General features: G+C 39.7%; 1 protein-coding gene across 2 annotated transcripts in view; it reads right to left on the bottom strand.

The window, feature by feature from the left end:
* The window catches only part of TOM1L1 (target of myb1 like 1 membrane trafficking protein), a 428506-nt gene that overhangs the window by 188927 nt on the left and 213956 nt on the right, over positions 1 to 25623 (bottom strand). The window contains exon 1 of one of the 2 annotated variants that reach the window (XM_013178887.3): positions 9869 to 10116. The exons of the other annotated variant lie outside the window; for it this stretch is intronic. The gene's annotated coding sequence lies outside the window, so the exon portion shown is untranslated. Of the gene's footprint in view, positions 1 to 9868; positions 10117 to 25623 lie in introns of those variants that run through there. 2 annotated transcript variants of the gene reach the window in all.

Raw genomic sequence — 25623 nt, 5'->3', positions numbered from 1 at the left:
CAAATGTTCAACTGCAACATTTTTAAATGGCTTTTTAGTTGTCTGCATGTGTTGAAAAAATAATCAGCCAGGGTTGAGTGGGTTTCTGGGTGGATACCATGCCTTTCTGCCTTCAAGACAACTTTTAAATTCAGATTGGAAAAGAAATAGAGTCAAAAATAACTCTCTCTGCCTTGGAGTACTGCAAAACCAGGAGAAACAGTTAAAAAAAAAAAAGTGACCTCACAATGGCTAACTGGTATCAACAGCAACAGGACTTTGGGGTAAACCCTGCATTTATGCATGAACACGAGCAAACTGCCTCAATCTGCACCAGGAGAGGTTTAGATTAGATATCAAGAAAAATTTCTTCACAGAAGTGGTGACTAGGCATTGGAACATGCTGCCCAGGGAAGTCTTATCACCGTAAGTCTTATCTTGAACTTGCATGAACAAAAGATCACTGCTGCTTTATGAACATAGGGATCTAAAAGCAAGCTTCCACCTTGATCCTGCAGAAGAAAATGGTTATTGGTTTAACCTACAACACATTCAAGTCAAAGTCTTGCTACTTACTTCCAAATTTTCACCTTTTTCTTCACATCTCCTTTTCTTAGTACTTTTTAAAAATAAAATAAAGTAGCAGGAAAAAAAAAGCTGAAGCAAAACACCTGTGACAGTTACTTAACTGGTCACTGGGAGATAAGGCAGCTCCAATACAGCATGCTGTTAAGGCATCCTCTTCCAGAGCGCAAAGCATTTAGCAAGTACTCAGACCTCACCCTACAGGAGAGCTATTACTGTGCACCCACACACTGACAAACCAAGACACAGCACCAGGGAACCAGCCTGCCAGCTCACAGCGGGGGCACAGACGAGGACAGAATCCAGGTCACCATGCTCCTATTCAGAGATTTTTCCTCCAGTAGATCAAGTGCATGGCCATTATGGGACAGATCCTCCCAGACCAGAGTAGGAACACGGTCCCATCCTTATCCTGACATAATGCTCAAATGAAAAAAATCCATTAATACTACCACAACAAGAGGTAATATTAAATTCTGTCACAATAACACAAACACTAGAATTAACACCTAAACTCCAAATGCAATCAGCATGCTAATTAAGTGCACTGCATTGTGAAAACCAATCCCCACTTAAAAGTGATTAAAGACTTAAAAGAGGAAGAAGGCCTATGTAGGAACTGGGCAAGAGGAGGGGATGCTCTTCTGCTTTTACACACACACATTACGTGCCATGCAATGAGGGGGTCAGGCACTGAACGCACACACTCTGACTCCCAGACCATTACCTCAATCATTAGGCATGTTTTTCCTGAGAAAAATGTGTTTTCAGGTGAACTTCTAGCAATCCCTTTAGTCTCAGCACTGTCCATCTTCCTTCATTTTCAAATATGTGTTATATATGGGACATTGATTTTTAAATGTCTCTCCCAAGAGCTTTCTTTATATAAAGTTCAATTAAGCTCACTATGCAGGATGAAGGTGTCATAAGCATTAACCAGACCACGAGAAAGAAAGAAAAAAGGTTAAAAGTAATAAAGCATAAGGTGAAATAAGTAATGAGAGCAAAAATAATCAGGCTAAAATCAAGTTAAAATATAGAGTCCTCTCATCTGCAGAATTTAATTGAATTTATACTCCTGATGATCACATATTCCTTCCTTATTACATTTCCTCCATTTAACTGATATTGATGTTGTCCCAAATGTAATTGCCCTACTTTGGTGCCAATGCAGCGAAGCTCAGCTTCAGTAGTTTTCCAAAAACAACTTCCTATTATCATCTTTCCAGTTTCAATAATGCAGTCTTCCCCATAATACAATATGGATGACTTCTCATTTGTATGCACAGCTTCTATATTGCAGAAGCAGTCCAGGATCATATCCAAATGTCTTATGGGCTTTTTATAGCTACAGTACATTTGATTTACAGCTACTCCAGCAAACTGTTGTACTCATTATCATTGTAAGTCGAGGCACTTAGATCCTTTTTGCTTTTCATGTCCCTTGTATCATTGCAACTTTAAGATGCTCCAGTGATAGATCACTGACAAAAAAATCAGACTTATCTTATATTTTTCTGTTTATAATTATCTCAACTTGAGAACCAAAAGTATTTTCTAGCCACAATGTGGTCAAGCACTGTTTTTATTACTGATAGTAAAATTTATGCAAAACACTCCTTTTTACTACAAAATCAGTGCAAATCATTTCAGTGATAATCAGTTCCTTACAGACTCAATATATTTTGGTATTCCAAAATAAATTTCAGAAACTTGAACGGCACTTTAATTGCACCGATGTTTATCTCAGATTTATAGGAACATCTGTATCCACCAGGGAAATTTTTTGTTAATTATAAGACAGACATGCTTTTGTTTGATTAGCTGACAGGGTCAGGGATTAGAAGCTAACATATCCTGACATGTAGAGATTTGAATAATAAGTAAACAAACAAACCTACAAAACACCTTTGTACACCTATACTGACTCCATTTTTAATTAGCACACCTTAACTTCATTTCCACTTTAAGGAATTGCATCTACTTTAATTTATTTTTATACTTGTCATGAAGCCAAAAGAGGAAACTGTGGAACAGATAGCCTAACAGTATCATTAGTCCATCTATTTGAATGTAAAAATGCTTGTTCTAGTAAAAGTTTTCTGGGTGGTAAAAACAAACAGGCACTTAAGTTGTCAGAAAAAGCACTTTCTGTTTTTCCTCCTCTTGACTCAGTCTTCAAAGAGAGTCCTAGATCTAGTCAAAAGTCAGGGAGATCGCGAACTCCAGCTCACCAGAAAAAGCATTCATACAGGATTTTAAACTGATTTTTGGAAGAACATCTTCACTCCATTGTGATTACAAAACAATGGCCCCAAATTAAGGCCTAATGTATGCTAAACTGGTTTGCCATATATTGTTCCTTCTTACCTTCAAGGGTAAGTAATGCTTTTCTTATGTACATCCTGATTGCATATTCAAAGCTGCTACAATGGTTAGCAGTTAAGCAATCCCTCTTTGCAGATTTTCATTTGGTCTCAATTCATAGGCAGGATCCATGGCTAGGAAGAAGACACACACTTCAAGGTTATTTTCAGAGCCCTCATAATTTCACCTCAGATTTTGATCAAAACTTGCTTCTTTTTTTCCAGGGGAAAAATTGTTCACCTTTGAAATATCTGGTACCCTTGAAGAAATCTTTACTTTGAAAAGGATTATAATAAGAGAGTCTACACCTCAGTCTTTAAGAATAATTAGGATCTGTAGGGATTTCAAAGTGATATTCAGATGCATATTTATCATACCCAAGTTAATTAGCACTCTTCACTAAGGACAAAATAATTAAACTAATCATGTTTAATGAAATTTCTATGATAGTTGATGTCTTCAAGTAAGAAATTTAAAATACATTAGTTGGACTGATTTCCTACTAGTTGGCTCCGTACTAATTAAATGTCCTTTCTCAATTTATGCTGAATTCCCTCTCTTACTTCCACTACTATAAAATACAGGCATCAGAAGCTCCCAGCCATTTCTTTTGCTGTTTGCAAAAGTACTTGAAATTTCATACAACGTGAGTTTTTAGCCAAGCATTTCTTCGCATATGAATTTCTTGCATTAATCTAAGTAATTTCTGCATGCTCAGAAGGTTCTCTAGGCTGCACCAAAATCCTCGGCTTCAGGTGAACCATCTTTTTCCCCTCTGTACCCACTTTGGCTGGTTTTGCTTTGCTTTTTATCACTGTGGAAACATCCCAGCTGTTGGATGCTTCCATGCGTATCTCTGCTGAAGCCACAGTACAGCACTGTGGGGATAATGTTATTACAAACCGCCTGTCCCCTTTGGTACTTATTTAAATCCGAGTCTGTTTTTAATGCTGATATCTAAGTCAACACTGTTTTGATTTCTATTGACTCTGCAATGTTTCAAGTTATACCATTGCATGGATGAATTACTGTGGGTTACAGCACCTGCATCTTCTCATCAATTCAAGCCATCAGCAACTGCATGTGCTAATCTGTCCTCCATCTCCTTGCACGCTTTTGAAGCATAGCGAGTAAAAATCCAAACTGGATTACAACCTCCGCTCTGTCTTCTCTTCTCTACAGCCAGAATTAAGAAGTAGTTCTCAGACGTGGGCCTTTTCCCCACAGCACATCACCATTGGGTGCAGCTCTCCTTTAAGAGCACAGCTGAAGCCAGGGGAGACCAGGGTCGCTACACGCATAGTACAGATCAAAGGTCATCTGAGATTTAGGTTTTCCTCCATTCAGACATCCTTGCTGACCTACAAATAAACTTTGGGGTCAGACCAAGTTCCCTGCTAATTAGGAGCTACAATCAGAGCAGATCTTTCCTCTTCCTTAGCCATACAAAGCAATGACCCAGCAACTGGTTACGTGACTCCTCTTCTGGGAAAATCATCCCTTCAGAAAACGCTGACTAGTGCAAAAAATAAAATCCAATACTACTGCAAGACAACCGTTTCAGACAGGGTTATTGATCTGCTGATTATCTTCTTGTAATAAACAGATATTTAGGGTTGTCACAATGTTCATGAACCTGTTGGCTTTAAAAATCATGTTTATCTTGGTATCAGCACAAGATACATAGAAATCACTGAATGGTAGCACAGCATTGATTTAATGGCTTTTACTTCTGTATAACATTTGTTTTTGAAAGCCTTGTGTACTTCAACAAACTTTCCTAGTAGTTTAAAAATATGCCTGGTCTATCTCTCTGCTGCACAGCACTCAGAAGTGGGCTATGAGTACATGATATGACACAAAATATTTCACCAGAGTACTTGCATGTGCTTTTCATGAAGAAGTAGAGCACACGCATGATTAACACCATGCTAGTGACACCTCCACCCCACAAAATAAAAATCACTATGCTCATTCCTCACCGTAGGTCCTTACAAACGCCTCACCTTCACATTTGCATGATGAAGATCGTCTCCTTGACACTGAGATGAATTACCATTAATTTTGTGGTGTCTTTTGAATGTATCCTGCAACATGATATGGCACCTCCATATAAATTAGAAGATGTGAAAGGTGGTCTGTGCTAAACGACAGTTCCCCAAGCAAGAAAACATGGCAGCAAGAACCATCTACAGCCAGCCTAAGACTGAAACCTTACAAAGGTCACCATTGGTTTCTTTTCTCCTCAATTTATTTTGTGCTGTGTTCTCCTTGGCCAGAGTAGGTTACCTGGCATCGAGTTAATTAGACATTGACATCCAAATGGAACAGGCAGAAGAGGCAAAAATATTGGGCAGCAAAAAGCAACAAGCTCTCCCACATAACTTGAATGCAAAAGTAAGAGAAGGCTGCTCTCTTTTAGGGACTCCTGGGGTATATGAATAATCTGCCCTATGGTCTGTCATCTGTTGTAACGTTGTCTATCATATTTCTATAAAAATGTGAAATTTCAAGTTTAATCTTTAACGCATCCTACCCCCTTTTAACACTGAAATTCTCCAATTTATTCAAGCTTCAGATGACCCAAGATAAAGTTATTAAGATGTATAGGATCTACTTTTCACTGACATATTTTTATGATGTCCACTATCATCATTACTAAATACTGAAATTATTCTCCTCTCAGGGGCACTTCAGATTAGAAAGGTACAAAGGGCAAGGTTACATACGAAACCTCTAACTCCGTAGTGCAGAAGTAGTACTGGTGTACGCAGGGAGTATACTACTTTTGGAAAAAGCTACATCAACTGAGGATTCTCACTGCACACCAGTTTCCTTCCTGTGAATTAGGGATCATGGTCCAACCCCAACCCCTTTGTTTGGTTATTGTCTTTGGCTCATGCATTGTTTGTGTGCACACATGTATAATAAGGCCCAAATAATGATAGGACATACCAGATAGTGCTTTAGGAAAAATAGAAGCATCCAAAAAGACAAAGTAGTAAATTGGAAAATTACCTGCTGTAATGTTCTCTATCACAAATCTCATAGGTGTACTCAGAGAATGTAAAAATGAAACCATTCACATTTCTTAGTCTTCTTAATAAGAACATTGCAGCTATAACACACATCATTAACCCTTAATAATTCATGCTAATTAATTACTCTTCTAATTCTACACAACCATTGTCTGATCGCATTTATGATCATGTACAAGTCCAAAGTAACATGAAACAGAAAGATTTCCACAATCACTGTCCCAAAGTAACAGACTTAAACAAGGAACTTGTGGCACAGGCAGGGAACGTGGCACAGGCAGAATTGTTCATTTCTGCATTGTCTACGGGGAGGTAATTCCTAAATGCCTGTTTACTGTTTTGCTACAAAGAGATAAAATCCTTTACCTCAAAGTTCAGCCTTCATCTAGTTCCATTACCTAAAACACCTTAAAAATATGCTGATGTTAACAATGCAGAAATCAGCAACGGGAGTTTCACAACAATTTTGTTTAGATTGTTATCAGAATAAAGCTAAGAGGCAAGGAAATTTGCAAGACAGTGTTATATGCATTCCTAGTGCTCAGCCACTACCACTTCTTCTTAGAAATTGGAAGATATTAAGATAGTGTTCACAAGAGTTGTGCAGAATTCAGAGCACTGTAGATACCCATGTTAGGACTAAATCCATACATGCACAATCTACAGCTATTTGCAAGAACAAAGCTATATACACATCTTGTTTCTCAGAAAGGTGGGGTGGAACAGGATAAAACAAATCAGAGCCACCACCACCGAAATAAATAGGAAAAAAAAACCCCAACAAACAACACACATATTGCGTCTTGGAAGCCTAGTGACCCCCTTGCCACATGAAATTACAGGCCTCGTGCAAAGCTCGTTAATGCACCTATCCATCTATCCATTCAGTGGGTACTGCCACTATGCCAGTCCGTAACTGAAAAGCCATACGAAGTACTGCATTTGCTCTTTTTAAATGTGGGAGGCAAGCTGGAACTGAGGTACAGGATGAACACTACAAGGATGAGAAATGAAGAATTAATGAATCTGCATCATAAGAAATGCAGCTAGAAGACATCGGTTTAGTTAGCCTACCAAAAAGAAGGCAGAGAAGTGGTATTTTTATTTTGCGGTATCTTCATAACCTTATATATGTATGGAATATCAAGTATATCCAGTCCTTAATATATTCCCAAAAAGACGGTGGTGTTGGTAACAATTATTGCACTTTTAGATGAGGATCTGAAGCACTGAGGAATGGGAGATAAATAATAATAATAAAAAAAAATCATCACATAACTGTAACACAACTTCTATATCCCTAGAAATCAAGAAGGCAGCTAAGCATCTTCATCAGTAAGAAGACTGAACCACACCTAAGCACTAACCAGGGCAGCCAGAGTGAAAATTCTCCGTGCACCAGAGGCCAAACAGAGAAACAAGAAGAATTTTAATTTTAGAAAGTAAAGTCCCTACCAAACACAGTTCTGAGAGGGAGAAATGGGAACATTTATCGCTAACACCCTGCAGCCAAAATCCATATCAGGACATGACCATCTAAGCAATTTACTCGAGGTTACAAGCAGGATCTGTTGCAGGGGAAGCAAACTCAGGCAGAACCAGGCAAGTAACTCATGCTTCCTCTCTCAGGCAAGAACCACTTTCCTTGCTTTTCCAGCAAGGATAGAAGAGAGAGAAGTCAGGGGCCTGACTGCCAGAGAAGCAGAGCACTGGGAGCTCAGACAGACTGGCAAAGCAGAGAATAGCACACAGGCCTTTCTGATCCCCAACAGCTGTGCAGGGGCTCAGCTGGTAAACCGACAACAATATGTGTACATATTAGCTTGCCACTGATGGGGACACTTCCAACTCCCCTTTATTTATTGGGCTACTTTTTTGATCCTCCCATTAGGCCGGTCATTGCCTTCCTCATTATATCACTGTCACACAGGTTATTTTCTTTGATTTGTTATCTCACATACATATAACTCAAACCCAGCAGGTTTGCAATATTTTAGTGATGTGTAAACTAGAGGGAGACATTAATACGCGGAGATCACATATGCCAGTATTTAGCTTCAAGACTCATGAGTTTCACTGAGGCATTATATGAAATGGATAAATGTTGTTATGTAGGTGACCAGGATGGAAGATGCTAATCAAGCTACCACTTTGGAAAGCTGACAGAGCTCTGACTTTCTTGTACCTGGAAACTTCTGCCTTTTCATTAGTCTTTCTCTGTTGACAGAGCATTTCCACCGGGTATTAGAGTCATTCTCTGAGCAGAGCCTTGGGAAAAGACATGAAATGTTTCCTCCCCTCTGCACACACTTAAATCTGGAGGCTGTGGAAACCTTCTTCTGGGGCTGACTTTATTTCATTCACAGCAAAACAAGTTATATTGTGAAGTGTTACCAAGTAAATGACATATTAATTATTAGGATAATAACAACAGAGCCCAGGTCATTAGCTCTCCTGACAAGATGGCACATACCTCCATGCTAGTGGGATCTGGCTCTTCCAGGGAGACAAGAATGTCATATTAAAGATCTGCCAAAGAGGGACTGAAATAGCTGCTGCAGCTGTGAAGAATTTTTCTTCTCCCTGTTAAGCACAGAGTCACACTGAGCGTTATCACTCAAGTTCAAGAAATATTAATTGGCTGCTGGGAACTCAGGTGGAGGAGGGACAGTGACACCGCTTAGTTTTAGTTATCACCTTCAGCTGCTTCAGTTAGCACCTCTGCTTTCAAGGCACTCACCAGAGCTGCTAGAGGGGCTACCTGTCTGCGATTCATAAAGTTAAGTAGCCCCTCTCAAGGTGCAGCTCATGAAAAGGGAAACATCAGGCATAGATTTATAACATAAACACTGTTTTGGCAAAGCAATAAAACGTGATTTCTGTTGCTATTTCTCTGTGTTGCAGCAATGACTGAGAAATCCCTTACTTCAGATCTGAATGCTCATGTACTACACAAAGGCACGTCTCTTACACAGGGAAAAAAAAAGCACACGTTAATTGCTTACAAAATTCAGCACTGGTAAATCTGAAGGTGACATACAATCTGTACAGGCAAATGGTCTTAGGACAGCCAATTCATAGAAGTAAAGACATGCAGAAAAGCATAACAAGCTAAAGAAGCAACCTAACGCCCAAAGAATCATAAAATGATTGCAGCTCCCTTTCTCAACATACTCTAGTAAGCTTTAGTCCACAGGAGAACAACAGAACTGCTGCTACACACGGAAATCCCAACAACTTTACAGCAGAAATAGGTACCACCAGATGCACCAACAGCACCAGTCAGACCAGAGAAAAACTTCCCTGCGAGAACAGTATTGCAAAACTAAACTAAAAATACAGCATGGAAAGGCAACAACATACCTTTGAGGAACATCTGTCTTATTAAGAAACCTTGATTGCAGGCTTCACCTTTGTCCTCCAGGTCTGGCTTACAATCACAGGCAGCATTTTACTCTACCAAGCTTTACTGCCTGTACAGCTAATGCTCTGCTTTCACTTGTATTTGGAGTTCAAAAGTTATTTCCTTCACCTCTTCTCCCTTAAGTCAGATACCTCGCTACCCCAGCTCCCACTCCTTATTGCTGTAGCTCTTTGCAATTTCCTCCAGCTCGTCAGGGCCTGCACTGGGGCTAATTGGTGTCACCTACGTGGCACAGCTATTTTGTCTTAAGAAGACAGTCCTGCATTTCCACAGTGCGGTGGGCAAGAAACACGTTCTCAGTTCCTTCCCCATGTAGCTATTTTTGATAATATTTGAAAGCCAAAAGCAAATTAAACACATTCTGGTTTCAAATTTCATTGGTGTCTCGAAATAAAATGGCTGTGAAGGGGTCAGCCGTGAGAATCTCATCTTGGGGCCTGCTTTTATAGCATTTGTGGTATTTTTTAGTTTGTACCTGCTAATCGTGGAGATGTTGAGGCCAGAGGACCATCCTTCAGTTTCTTCCAGCGCCAGCCTTGTCCAGGTCCTGGGGGCTCTGCTGGCCTGACACGGCACCAGCACAGTGCCACAACAGTAGCTCTTCACTTTAGATATTTTCCAACTCTTTCAGTGGCAGATACAGTGAGCTTCAACTCCACAGTTACTGCCAGGGTTTCCTTTTATCCTTCTGCACTCCGGAGGAGAAGCTTGTGGTCCCTGTGGGTGGCCGGGTTCCAGCTGAAGGGAGGCTGTGGGGCACTGCGGCCTACGTGGGCCTGCAGGGCCCAGCCTGGCCCTCATCGGGGGGGGGGGGGGGGGGGGGGAGGGGGCTGTGCACACAACATCTCACAACAACTGCCTAATTAAAAAACTGCCAGGAGCTGCTCTGAGTGACCTCAGGAGCAGAAATGAGCCCCTCTCTGTGAAACCGGCCATTCCTCTGTGAATTCAGCAGTGGTGCTGAAGAACAGGGGGATCCCAGCCCGCAGGGCAGTCGAGTCGCCTCACCTGCCTGTAGCACTTCTTTATGCAAGGGCCTTCCCTCTGGCTGCTTCAGCTTCAAGTTGACAAATCTAGTACAACCCAAAGATGTAAGCAAGTTCGGCAGTTTCTGTGATCTCACGATTTCTAACATAGACATAGGAACAAGCTAATTCCTCTCTAGCTGGGCTTTTTCTCTTGTGGTGTTTTAATTTTCGTAGCTTAAGTGTTGTGTGTCCTTTCTGAATCCTACCACGTGTTACTGCAGCATCCACTGGCACTACATAAATTGACAGTCTTTCTTGTAAGCCAGTCAGTCCAAAGTATAAATGCATATGCAAAAATTATGTTATTCCTGTAAGCAATTTCAGTTAAAACCTTAGGACAGAACCCAATTCTCCATGCAAAGCCGATGTGCAAACTCCTAAATTAAAAAGAAATCTCGGGCAGGTGGAAATGCTGTTTTGGGACCTTTCTGGGGTTGCAGTTGCCAAGGAAACTGCTTCCTTTGTGCCCAGTCAAAGGCAGTGGCTGCTTGGAGCCTCATCCCAGCTCTGCCTGAATGCGCTGTAGCATCAGAATGGACAGGAAACTGCTAGAATACTCTGATAAAGGGAAAAATAATAACAATAATAATCGGGACTACCTCAACAAAATGGCTCTCCCTAAAAAAGGGAGGAAGCAGGAGCTGTTCTCGTGAAGCCTGTAGACTGTCTGCAGCCTCCCATGGCAGGTGACTGCCTTTTACCTTCAAAGACTAACACAGAGGCACATGGGGACAGATTTTTATGCAATCCACTCTACTTGCTAAAGTGACACATAATAAACTGCAAAAATTTAAAGGATATTTCTGTCTTAAAAGTCACACTCCTCCCTGCAGTTTTGATCTGTGGTTGTAGAAAGCACAAATAGTTAAAATAACTGTCAGGGAAAAAAATAGAAAAATCTATCTATATAGTTCTGATTTGTTATTTTACTACTTTTTCAGTGTTTGCTTCTTGTACATAATTACCTAATAAGCCTGTGTCATTCTATGAGTTCTATGTAGACATCATGCTAGTCTCCAAAGGATTTTTTTTTGGTTGAGAGATGAATTATTTCCAGTCTTACTAATTAATTTTGTATAAGGAATAAGAAAAAGGATTGCAAACCCACAAAAGTGAAGAGGATGTCTCTCAAGCTTTGTCTTGATCTTGGTGAAACTGCTTAGTTGCTGCAAATATCTTTACTTTTCTGACATTGATTTACATTAGAATCATAGCAAAACAATCCTGGTTTAATGGATTAGCCTTCATTCCTTGATGCATTCTTAATCTAAAATTAATAGCACCCTCAGGTTACTTTGTTTTTCTACAAGTGGTTTGTATTAGCTTCAACATATTGATGCAGTTTCAACGCATTTAGCTAGCCCTCACTTTACTACAAGCCAATTTAATGGTCACCCTACATCTATCTGAAGTCAAAGCCAGTACACGAGATTTACAGAGACAGGGAACATAAGCCAAATAGGAATGAAAAGTGATACCTAAGGATCTGAGACTTCTCTTCAAAATAAAAGGCAAGGACAAATAAACAGCACAAAGTAATCCATCCCAAATTCTTTGGACCTCTAATGACTACTAACATCTTTTACACATAAAGATGTGTTACACGGACATGGCTAACATGTCTAATGAAAGAGTGGTCGTAAGTCCATGGTGTTGGTGTGGGATAAGCAATGCCACAGAACATGATCCCATGGATCTGAACAGTTATTTGACCTTACAACAAACCATTAATCCCAGTTTCCCATTCTACATGATCAAATACCAGAGGAAATCATGTAATATGATCATCTGCTGCACATCTCAAGAAGAACCATTTAAAATGAAAGTAAAACTGATTAGACAAATGCATTTTTGGTCACTTCAGAAACCTCTCGTAGAAGTTACCGCCATATATTTTAGGGAAGGAAAGAGGAAACAAAACATTCATTTGCCATTTGGCCTGTGAGAGTAAAAGAACAAGAAAAATTAGGTGAAAAAAACATTTGGAATAGGGCAATTATTTCAACTTTTATTGAGAAAAAGGTTCGAAAACATTTTTAACTTCACTGGTAAGATGCAGCTACAGACAGAAATGGCTAGTTTCTTGTCTATTCCAAAGGGCAAGTGCTATGCCTTCATTACAGCCATTTCATAAGGTCTGAGAAAATTCAAGTGATTATTTGTACTGGGAAACAAAAGGTCAGACAGCCAGCAATAGATTAATAAAATGGAGAAATCAAAATATTTTTTAGAATGCAGACTTCAACTTTTGTTTCTTCATTAAGAGAAACGCCCTATAAAAGAAAAAACTGGGGGCAATCATTAAAAATAATCCCCTGAATGCGAGTGAAAGCCAAGCAGGCAAGCACGCCAGCTTATGTAAAACTGCAGGGACCTTGAATGAAGAAACTGCTTCCCACCAGGCTGGGAAGCATCACTGGACAGGAACAGTGCTTTCTCCCTCCCAGCACCTGCTGGCAGCTGCCAGTTGCTGATAATGCACCTTTCCTTCACTCAACTATTGCTGCACCTGTTTCCCTTGAAATCCTCTGAAATTCATCCAAACAGATTTTTACATTTCTGTCCCATTTGAGGAAGCCAGGAACTTCTGAAACCACACTAAAACAGCTACCAAGAGATATCTGAGTCTTCTTCTTCAGCACCTTTGTGAACACAGCTAGGTAGATGGGCATTAGACACAAACTCCTACCATCCCGCAGGATAATCCTCCTACAAACTGTTATAAATCACAGAGGTCAGAGACCATTGCTCTAGCTTTGGGCACATTAAAACTGTTCAAACTATTCAGATAGAAACCATGCTCCAAATTACAGAACTTCTGGCAGATCTTGTTAGTACAGATGCAGAAGTCCTTCACAGACAGCTGTTTTGACATTCTGGTTAGGAAATGGATGCCACACGCGCAGAGCTTGGTGCACATGCTAGCTCCCTGGCAGAAGCATGCTCAAGTCCATCTGCTGCGTGTGGCAAGCTGCCAATTCACACTGCAGATTATAGGCTTCAGTTAGATAGAGGAACACAACAAAATCATCATTTGAAAAAGCGCCTGAAAAAAACGTTGTCAGAATCACGGGGAATACTGGAGATTAAAACCCTCAGAAACACTCTTACCTTAATTTAAAATAAATAAATAAATAAAAATAAAGAGTAAATAATTCTGTAGAAACACTGCAGCAACCATGTATAAATATAATCCTTGCACCATGTGCAACTCTAAGCGTGCTTGTGTGCTATTGAAGCTTTGTTGTATGTCTCTCTAAAGAAAGGTGCAGTTCTGACAACGCACGTTATGCTCTGGGGAAATGTCACCTCAGGAAAACTTTTTCCATTCTCTGAATGAAGCTTTTTAAGAGCTATTGGAGTTTATTCTGGCTCACTTCTCCAGGTATGTTAGAAGCCCATCAAGTGAAAAGGTTGTGAGTTGTGGGCAGAGAATGAGCCCCACCAAAGCAAGGGAAACACTTACAGGAATAAGTTGGTAGGAAGTGTATCCTTTTGTCTGTTACAGACAACAATTTCTTATATTCATATCAACAATTTAAAGTACTATAATCTCACCTCCTTCCTCCCCTTCACCCACCCCCCAGAAAAAGAGGCATCTAGTATTTATAAATCAGTAGCTGGATTTGTTTCCACAGAATTTGGGATTTCAGATAATTGTTTTCACTTAACTACATAAGCATGAGAGGAAACTGGATTCAGTTTCTTTCAGGTCCCTAAAATCTGCCACCACGTCTCTCCTTTTCTTTCTGCTTACTTCCTGGAATAATGATGTGTCACAGAGAAACCTGCTTTTGATGACAATATTGATGTCAGGATATTTGTAGCTTAATAGGGGAATTCTACCGTTTTTCTAGTGTAAGGCATTTACCTAGAATGGCTGTTGCTCTTAAAAATTACTCTCCTCAGTGAGATCCTTTGCAGGTACATTTCCTTTAAAACTACCCCTCATCTAATCTTTGTTAGGAAACAGTAATATAGCTCAAGAAGACTCAAATTCTGATTTTTAAAACAAAGATTGATGCTGATTTTCTTATATTTTTGGTATGCCAACATCTTGTGAGACATCCCATTTAGCTAAAACCTAGGAGGAACTTCAGAGCAGGGAAGCAAGTTGGCACTTAGCACACGGAACTTGAAAATGTTACTCACGTTCTACATGTGACAAGACCAATGCAGAGATGCTCTGAAAAGACAACTGTAAATTGCCATCTGATTTTGTCCTCCCCCCGGGAGTGACAAGGGAAGAAACAGAGAATCAATATGACTGGTGGATCTTTCTCCAGCATATTGCTATCATTTAGCTGCAGATGATAAATACTGCAACTAAAGCGTAAGAAGGAAAAAAGAACAGCAGCAAGACTTACTGAAAATTAAAATTAAAAAGAAAAAAAGAAAAGGTTTAGGACACATTCTGACATGCTCAGATGTTTTAGGATGTGTTCTGACATCCTTGGGTATCACCAGACATCCCACTTGAAGATACTAACTTGCGTACACGTGTCAGAAAAGCTTTGAAAATTATCATTTAAGCACCATCAGCATGGAGGGGAAAGAGCATGAATTGAGGGGGAAGGTATTATTATCCCTTTTGTTCTTTCTTGGCATGAAACACTGAACTGAACACAGAACAGATTATCTGCCCACTCTGTCTTTGGACCCCAAATTCCTCCTTCAACATAATATTAGTGAGAGATCAAGAAATAATTGTTTAGATGCAGCAGGAGAGCACCCTGGGAGCAGCACCACAGGCAGCCACGCTACGCAGCTGCAGCAGACCAGCCATGAAGCGCTGTTGCTATTTCTGCTAAATAAAAGTTTTTTCTCTGAGAAATCACTGCAGGGATTGAATAGTGACAGAAGATACAAGTGGCAGAAATCAGACATCTGTATATGGCAATACCATAACAGGGGCTTAATCATCTCTCTACTTATTTCAGCTGCCACACAGAGGCAACAGTGCACAGGAGAAACATCGCTAACTGTCAAGATTGCAAATGAGTTTTGATTTCTTCCTTTGCTTATATAGGCAAGTTATATTCTGTTCTCCTGAGACAGTCAAATGCTTTGCAGAGATTTTGCTTGAGGGACCCTTATCTGTGGCCATCCAGTCCGACTTATGGGCAAAGGAAATCAAAGAAAGAAAAACCAAGAATGACGCATCTCCCAGTACAGAATTCGCTGCTTCCTTGTGTCCACAGGTGAGAGAAGACTGGGATTTGACCCAAAATATGAATTAGTTGGGAAGATTTATTTTTGGGGGGGTTGTTTGGTTTGCTTTAAACCAAACTGTTATATTTATAATAATATATGTTGGCATATGCTGTAGAAGCTAAAATTTCCTTATACCTTTTCATATTCTTTAAGTACAAACGAATGACTGAAGATAGACGGTGAGCCCTGAAATAGTCTCCAACCTCATCTAAGCAAAAAGTAGACAAAAGCATTTCTAGGTCATGATTTTTCTCATTCTCAAGTAGACACTGAAAATAAGTCAGATGAATCTCTCCTTCAGAGTCAGCTACAGAAGGAGCGTGAGGCAGCAACTACCTGAGCAGTAGCCATCTGCCTGCTGGGTGGTTCCTTTTAGGGGAACCTATTCCCACTGTTCCCCAAGTTACTGCACAGACTGAAGCACAGTCATTCCAAGCCTAGTTTTCCTTCCCTTGAAGACCTTTTCTGCTAGCATCTCCTTCCTGCATACCACCGGGAACATCCACCATCTATTAAAAACCACCTTGCAGAAAGGCTAACTCGGTGTTCTTCTCATTGCTAGCAGCTCACTGAACTTGCCTCAAACCTAACTTGAGAGGGACATGCAAGACCACTTCTACCTTTTGCATAACATGCATGTTGCCAATTAATGGTCCATTTAATTAGCTGACCAATCGGCCAATTTGGTAAATCATTTTATGGAATTACAACAGGAAATACCTGATATTTGACCTGCGCCATTGTTGACATCTTTGCTGAGATGGCACCAGCAAGAGCTTCGGTAGCAGCCTTGGAAGGATATTGTCAAAATGCTCCGCACAAGCTGCCATGCTCTCCAGCCTGTAGCAGCTAGTGCAAATTAACGGTTAAAACATGTTTTGATTTAATCAAATGGATGACCCTCCTGCCATGCATTGCTTTCCAAAAATAGCCAAACAACCATTTTGTTTTATGTTAACTGTTAAAAGATAATGGCTGCATTATGTAGTTAGGGTCCAGCGAATAAGAATTTCCCCACGTTTATCTGATTTTGCTCATCACCACTACTGACAATTGAAAGATGGAAATTCTCTTATTTTGATAAACAGAAAATGAAAAAAAAAAAAAGCATAAATGCACTGAGTCTGTCATTTTCAAAGGCCCAGAATAAGTCTGATGCCCAAGCTGATGCCCTTGGCCCAAGCCCATGCCCTTGGCCCAAGCCAAGGGAAAAAGGCAGTGACATTTCCATGGTTTCTTGAAAATCCCAAGCCACTTTTTTTTCTTTTTTCTTCTCAGTGATTCCCACTTCTCAGCTCACTTCCACTGTTGAAGTTGTGCTATTTAAAGTAAAATGAACAATATAACAAAAAGAGCTTTATAGGGATAAGCATCCATCCTCATTGGTAGCGTGTTTTTAGGGAACTGACTAATGAACATGGCACAGATGTGTTCAGTGGTACAGTGTTAGGTTTTTGGATAAGGACAGGTGAAGTACAATTTGATGTTCTTCCAGTAAATTTTGGACAACATTATCTATTTTTCCTCTGTTTATGAGGCCAGATTCATGCTAGTATAATACAGACTGAGACTGACCCAAACAGTCTCTTTTTCCATGGTCTGCTTCTTTGTATACAAGCTAGCTACATTTCCAAGGTCTGACGGTATGAACATTTCAGGGAACGAATACACATGTAACTCTTGTGAAAGGCCACGCAAATTCTAGGGAGCTGCAAACCTCTTTAATATGTGGGTTGTGATCAGAATCAATCACTGGGCTATTCATCCGATGCTATTCAGAGGTTCCATAAAGTATGCAAGTAACCTTCATTTCAGAATTTCCATCAAGTTTATTTATTGAGAACTATGCTGTATCTTCCTGATAAAAAAAAAAAAAAAAAGAAAGAGGGATAAGCGCAGGGCTATAAACCAACGTAGCCCTAGTGTGGAAAAAAGTACAATGACAATTAAAATGAATTTTTTTGAAGACATGAGTGAAAAAATAAACCAACAAAAGAAAAAGCAACCAAACGAATTTACAGGTAAGAAATTTAATTTGTTTAGGTGCCTCAAATACCAGACTTCACCTTATAATCAGCAAATAGCCCATGAATGAAATGACTTTAGGTATTTAAGAAGTAGGATAAAATACAGAGAGCAAGATTTTTCAAAAGATACCTAACGGAAATCGGTGCCAAATTTCCAATGATTTTCAACAGAGATGAATTCCTTAAATACGTCCTAAATGCCTATCAGTTGTTTAAAACTAAGAAGTAGTGGTTTGATGTTCAGGAACACTGAGGTTCCTTTGATGAAGACCTTCTCAAAAACAGGTTAGAAGAGTCTCAGTTGACTTTTATTTAATCTGCTGTCAGTTTTTCATTTTAACTTTTATTCCTGACAGTAAACATGATTTTCACTTGCAAAATACATCTAGTAATTAAATTAAATTATCCTTAGTGGAATAACCCTTCATTTCCTATTGTTCCTGCTGAAAGAAGAATTAGGCTTTTATTTCTCTCTACTTGAATCTCTCATGGAGAAAGAATCTGGTAAGTGGTTCAAAAGTGGTGAGAGATCGTGGTTTGCCTTAAAACAAAACAACAACCACCACACCAAGAAAAGAAAAAGCCACAGAAAATTTTGCCTACTTTCAGAATGTAACCTCATTCCTGGGTTTCTAGAAGGCGGTGGCTGTTCAGGCAAGAGAGAATAGAGCAAGTCTAACTCTAAGTAGCTGTATTATTATTTGAACTTTTCATGTTAGGCAAAGAGAAATCTACTGAAGATTGCCTAGAACCAGAAATAAGAATGGATTCATGTCAAAATATGACCCAAGGTCCCACTCATCTTGACTGTCCTTTGTGAGAATTAATTGATATTTGTAGAAGGCTTTGAAGAAAAATAGCGTAATTGTTTGCACAATTACCTCAGGAGAACAGGCTGTATCCTACTTGCCTTCCTGCTCTTAATCAGGTTGTTGGTAACAAAAACCTGGGCTCCCCCTAGAAATCAGAGGGAGGTCCCTGCTTCCACACAGGATTCACACTGCACCTACACTGCTAGTGAGGACTGACTTCCTAACTTACATGCTTGAATCTAGATGCCTAAAATTAAATACCTCATCTGAGACCTGAATCTGGGCCTAGGTAAAAAGCATTAGCCTCACGGTACAGAACTGACAAGAAATCAAAACGTGCCATCTTATCCAATACAATTCCAAGGTTTGAAATGGGGAAACAATGTGGTAGTTTCCTTACATTACCTATTATTCTCTAAAAATCCCACTACTTCCAAGAATTATTTTCCCCCAAGTAGCAATCAGAACAGCACTACAGTCCAGGGTAAGATGCAGTTACTGTAGTTAAACCCCCTGATATCAGAAGTGGAGACTTCAAGGGAAAAGACATCAAGAAGGGCTTTGCATCATTCCATCTAATTTTCATTGTAAAAATGTAAACTTAAGTCTCAAGTGTCTTGTTAGTAAAGTTCAGCAAATGGGAATCTTGAGCAAGTAAGTTTCACTTTTGCTTGCTGAGATTGCTTTGGCATCTGAAAATATGCTTTGAATGATAGGAACATGGTTAGGAATTTGAATACTTTTTCTTCCCCCCAGTCTTGTAATAGCCTCCTTGAGAAATGCCTTCAGACTACTGCATTTATATTACTGGTCTCAGATCATTTACATCTAATCTTCTAGTGCTGTTAACAAAAGCTGGGCTAGCATGTGCAAATGTAAATAACATTTTTTGATGTGAAATCCCGGTTTAACTACATAACAGACTTCAAAGTGGGTTTAACATTAGCAATGCCTGCCGCACTGGTTATTAAACTGCTTTCTGTAAGAGTTATTGCTTTAATTTATTCATCTATTTTGGCTGCATCAAGCCCTGCTTCCCCCTTCATTCACTGAGATACTTTTTCATATAAAATATTTCAAAAAGGACAAGCGATGTACAAACCACCAGATACAATTTTGAGCTAGAAGTTGAGATTAGGGTGAGGAGAGGGGAGAGGGTGGTGAGGGAAAGGGGGAAAAAAGGGAAAAAAAAAGTGCTATTAAAGCTATTGTTGTTTCAGTTTATATTTTTTTGAATCCCTGCCACCCTACCCTACCATAGTTTAATTTTCCTCTACATCAGAGAGCAGAGGAAGAAAGAGAATGATGTGATTGCTGGCTTTTTACATTCTAATGAATTTCAGCAAAAGGCAAAATGTCCAAGTCCGTAGCTGCTAAGGCATTTTTGACATACGTTAAAATACAAATTCAAACAGCAAAATACATGCAGGAGCTGCTTTAAGGCCCAAAGGTATGGAAGAAGCCATACTTGTAATCACTGGTCTCAGTCACAAAGCTCAGTCACATAAAGCTCAAATTTGCTCCTCCTTGCTCAGAGGTTTAGCTAAAGAAGCAACAGCGTCCAACAGCCTCAGGTTGCTCAACAGTTTCAGATGAAACCCTTCATGGAAAAGTCTTGAATTTGGAGGGAGAAGAGGACTCAAAGGAAGCTAGTCTTCTCTAGATGGGACTTCCCATCCTCTGCACGAAATGAGTCATTAGAGCAAATCTCATCAAAGCATACAGAAATATGAAAAAATAATATTTAGAATAGATCCTTTCAGAAGAAAAGCACTAGATGGTATATTCATGGTTTTAACTCTCCTGTACCTCAGAACGAGATAGTATATTGTAACACAGGTTTCCATGGTAAACCTCTAATTTCAATATAAACAGAGCATGCTAAAAATGTAGCTGGCTGGTAGCGGCTAATGGCCAAGGGCTGTAGAGATCACCTTCCTCTTTTCAAACCACATTCGCAGTTATTTATGATAAGCAGACATCAGACTGGTTGCAGAATTGTAAACTTCTTAAATGAATATCTCATCTACATTCACTGGTACACAAAAGCTAAGAAATTTGCTGCATTATGCAAATACGCATTTTTTTCTAAATATATTCCACCTTCTGCTGAATAATTCCCAAGAATGTTTACTTAATGTGGCAAACTGCTTGAGCAGAACCAACTTATTTGTATTATTTTGTACTAATCTTCAACTTTGTAGTTCCTGCATCAGCCTTGCTGCCAGAATATTAATAACTGTAACTGAGCAACATCAACAAACGTTGAGCGCTCAACGGGAGGTGGACAGCCTGGATGGAGCACAGGCATTATCCCCGGTAACAGATTACATGGTTGAAAGGGGAAAAAAAATAAAGGATCACGACTAAGTTTTACTTGTTTTACAAAACACACAGGGAGATAAGAAATTTCATGATTAATTCAGCTCCACATAAAACCAAAAAATTAATCATACAAGCAAGAAGGTAACAACTACTTTCTCTTTGAGGTTTCCAATTTCAACTAGTTTGCCCAAGCTGCAGCTGACTCTTAATGACAGTTCTCTTCCCCTACTCTTGTGAACAGGGAAACTGCAGTTTGCAAACTTACACAGCAGGCTGGTTGCAGAGCAACTACTAAAACACAGACCTTCCATGTCACATCCCCCAGGTAACAATACCAAATTTGATTTTTGTTTTACAAATACCGGAGACATCAGGAGTTTCTCAATTTAAAGCTATGAATTTAATTTAGATTTCATATACCTTTTCACTTAGAGTCCAGAAATCCCAGGAAACACTTACGTACAAAAAACAACGGTGATTACAAGTACATTTAAAAAAGAAAAAAAAGTTTCCACAACTCTCCTAGAAATAAAGTGGCATCTAAGTCTATTTAGCTTCATGGATGAGTGACTAGATTGGTTTTGGAAGTCAGCAGTTCAAAAACAAATTGAGGACAGCTTCCAGGCTATTCTTCAAAACTTGTCTCCCTTTTTATTCATCAAAACCCTCAGAGACTTATTTTTCTTTGCAATTTTCTTCACCAACCTGGAGAGTTTTACCCATTGTTTTAAACAGCCACATCCTGTTTCTCTCCAGCTAAAACACCAGCATTTCTGAGAAGAGCAGTATCATCCCTGGGAGCTGATGAAGAGACAGCCACGACAGCACAGACTAAAAAGATAATTTTTGCTCCACTTCCAGTCCTAGGGCATAATTCTGCTCACAGCTGGAAAGAATGGACAGCAGTGGAGAAAAAAGGATTAAGAAATCAAGCAGAATATTTAATGCAGGATGAATTTTCAAGCAACTAATTTATTCCACCATTCAAGACTGCAGAATGGAAATAAGATAATGAAGTAAGAAAATACCTGAAGAGATGAGACAGCAAAAACAGTCTGAGAAAAGGTGCCTGACCAATGAGATGTGTTATTATGTTAGTGTATTTAATCAAAGTTAAAAAAAAATCTGAATTGGTCTCATTATCACAGTTAGCCTTTATGAGATTTAACAATTTAACAATGTAAGATTTAACGAGAATGTAAATGTATCACTGATTTTTTTATTTTTAATCTGCTGTTACTACTGTCGACATTTCAGCTCATTTGTGTGCCTGTTTGACAGCGGTACCTAGAGCTGGTCAAATACTGCAAAACGGTGTTTACAAAACATTTGAATGAATTCTCGGCAGCTGCTTGGTTCAACCACGTTTGTGCCCCTTGTTGTTCATGAATATGCAAGAGAACATGTTTTTGTTTGCACAAATGGTTGGGGAGTGGCTGTTCCTGTATGAATATATTCTCATGCAAACAAAGATATTCCTGTGGGATCAAGAGTGCTTGGTAATTCACTATGAACTGCCTGTTATTCCCTTGTTTAAAAAGTTTTGGGCATTTAGTCAGAAATCAGAAACAATAACACCTGATTGAATTAACCAGTCAGATCCTTCCACACACTAGTAGTCAGCAGCAAACAGAAAAAGAATACAAAACTCAGGTTACTGAGAAGTATGATTTAAGCAAAAAGATTCATGGAAAAAATTCAAAGCTCTTGCTACACAGAATAGAGTTAAACAGTGACCAGTCAAAATGAGTAACTCACCTGACTTTCAAAATGCATCTCAGTTTGAAATCAGGTAAGTGTTGCTATTAGCATGTTCAGAAAGGAGGGGAAGAAAAAGAGAAAGAAAAAAAAACAACAAGCTAGCCTATTAGATGGTCTCCTTAAGACTGCCTGCACTGTGTCTTTATGTTATAAACTACTCTTTCTGAGTTACATACGACTCAGGACTTTTTTTGTACTTTGTTTCTTCCAGCAGGAAAAAGAAGATCATAGAATCATAGAATCATAGAATATCCTGAGTTGGAAGGGACCCTTAAGGATCATCAAGTCCAACTCTTGATACCGCACAGGTCTACCCAAATAAATAAAATAAACAATACGCCCATGAATTTTGCTCAAAGGTGCATCAGCTGCAGCAAATCTGTGTAGGACTGCCGCTGCAGAGCATACAGTAAGTGGTGTAAGGCTGCCGGATCTCAACAACAAGGTTGGGATGCACTGCCTCACCTGTTGTGCGTTCACAGAGCTGCCAACAGACTTCGTTCTGAAAGTTAACTCACCCAACCCACTCAGCAACTACGAACAGACTGGGAGTTTAGTTTGGGGAAGTTCCCACTGATCTTCAGACAAGATCCTTACAAGTTTGAAAACAAGAGGTTATAAAGTGCCTAAATTTGTATGATTCATCACAGGATTTTACTACACGGGAAGCTGAACTTGAGAAAGAGAGAGACAAAACACATGCTGAGTCTATTAATTATGTAGATTTCTCATTTGCAAATGAGAAAGTAGCATACTTCTATAAATACAATGAACATGGTGCAGCATCATAATGCCAAGTCAAACATCAGGGAGCAGTAACGCCTCCATAGCTGGTCCTGGCTCAGGGAAGGGAAGGCACAGACTGGCTCCTGGGGTACCTTCCATCTTATTTCCTATGAGTTCAGGAAGCCCTCCTAAAACTGACTTTACTGAGTGGCAAATGAGCACACACAGTCCAATCCACATTTCACCTTGCTTTTAGTACAATATGCAAAGTTTCTGGAGATTCAGGATAATTACAACGAAAGAAACAAACTCCACATTACATCATTTTTAGAAGAGTGTTGGTTTATCACGAAATAAAGGTTGTCGTTGTAGCTCACCTTGCAATGGTTATGAAAAATACTGGTTTTAAAATACTAATCAAGGTGTTAAAAAGCTAGAATTAACTATACAAAACATAGCATTAATGTACCATTGTAGATATGTAGACTTTTTGGCCACACAAAGCCTTTTTCCTATTTTTTCCCCTTCGTGCTAGTAGTTGTACATTGTGATATCCTCCTGGCTAAAGGGAAACTTCAAAGAGCCTTTAGCAGCTCTGCACAACAGCCTCCTGCTAGCACATATCTGAATCTTAATACACCCATCTAAAGATTTTCTGAGAGAGTTTAATGAATATTCTAATTTCTGCAATTAGACAGTTATTCACACCTAGGGACTCCAGAGTGCATATATATATTGAGCAGAAATTAATATTTATGCTTATAAGCATAATTACTCTGAAACAGGAAAAAAGATATGAAGATATTATTTGATTACCGACCTAACAAGACCCAACTCAAAAACTAACTACAGATTTCAGGGCATGGACTCAATTTGTGAGGAAGAGGGAATTCACCCTCTCATATAAACCAGACAGTTTAGTAGTGTTCAAAGTGTCCCAGCCTTTAAAGCATGGATAGCATTTCAGCCTCAGAACTGGTATTCTTCCTCAGGATAGACATTTTTATTAGTTATTCCTTCCCAGGTGCTCATCTCAGGGATTTTTACTCGTTTACAACAGACTTGTTTCTTTTTGGCTCAAAACTATTCATCTGTCTCTGCCTGGAGAAGTTCAGCCCAGCAGCATTTGGGGCTTGCTAACCTTGTGCTACCGCAGCAGAAGGCACCACAGCAAAGCCACAACCCTTTGCCTTTCTCCTTTCCCTCTCCACAGTGCCAGGACTGCCAAGACCAGAGCTATCCCTGCCTGGCTGACCAGGGCTGACTAACAATAAACCCCTGGTTGACCCTTTGAAGGCCCAACAGGCTTTGGGGCAGGTGACATACAGCGAGGGTCCTGGGGCCACTCCCCACTTCCCCTCCTAGCTCCAATGTACTGATGTACTCTTAGCACATTTCCTATTGTGAAAAACACTGCAAAGACTCACAAGACTATTTTGTAGAGTTGGGGAGCTCACCTATGAGCCAGAAATCAATTCCTTAGCAGACGCAGAGCCCTGAGGAGGTCTCTTCTTTTCCAGGCAGCCAAGCCAGCCTGCCTCTATCTAATCATCACAGTCAGATGCTTCATCTGTGTCAACATCCTCCTTTCAAATCCTGCTTTGAATTTCTGTTAGCAACCTGCACAAAACAAGGCTGACAGAAAGGGACAGCAAGAAGCCTTGATGCAAAGCTGTGAAAATATAAAGTACTCCCACATTTAGAGTTACGTAGCAAACAGGTTGCTCTGCAAGCAGCAGAATTAAATAGGGCTGGAGTGCTCTGGATCCGCATCTTGTGGATTGTTTTCCTGAGGTCTGATAAGATGCCAGCTCCAATTGCAGATTCTCCCTGCATTTGAAGCTCTCCTAACATCTCCCTCTGTGCTGATTATTTTAGACTTCGAAAAGGGTCTGAGCTCTCCATTTAGCCTCTCCCTCAAAGAGTGCTTGCAGCAATTTCTACCCAGCCACCTACCCCTGTGAAATCCACAACAGTTAATTGCCTCTGGGACAGTTCTACCCTTCTGCAGGTTAGGCTGAGTTCAGTCAATGGACTCAAATCATTGAGGAGAGGAGTGGGGGATAAAGGAAGAGATGAGTATCTCTTCAGTATTGGTACTTCAGGAAATTAGGTTAAAAATAGAAGCCTTGCCATAATAGAAGAAAATAGATTCTCTAGTAGTAAATAAAGTCGCACAGGATGAAGAATAGCAATATCAATTCCTATTTTAACAAATTCAGCTGCAGAAGATTTAATTTTTATCCAAAGACACATCAGAGAAAATTAAAAGTCATTGATTTTGTTCATCTAGCCGCCTTTCTTCTCCCCCTCCCTCTCAGTTTCAGATTTCAAGCA

This window comes from Anser cygnoides, chromosome 19, assembly GCF_040182565.1.
Source record: "Anser cygnoides isolate HZ-2024a breed goose chromosome 19, Taihu_goose_T2T_genome, whole genome shotgun sequence".
NCBI lineage: Eukaryota > Metazoa > Chordata > Aves > Anseriformes > Anatidae > Anser > Anser cygnoides.
Note: the sequence above shows the minus strand (reverse complement) of the source record. Positions and strands in the feature narration are given on the sequence as shown.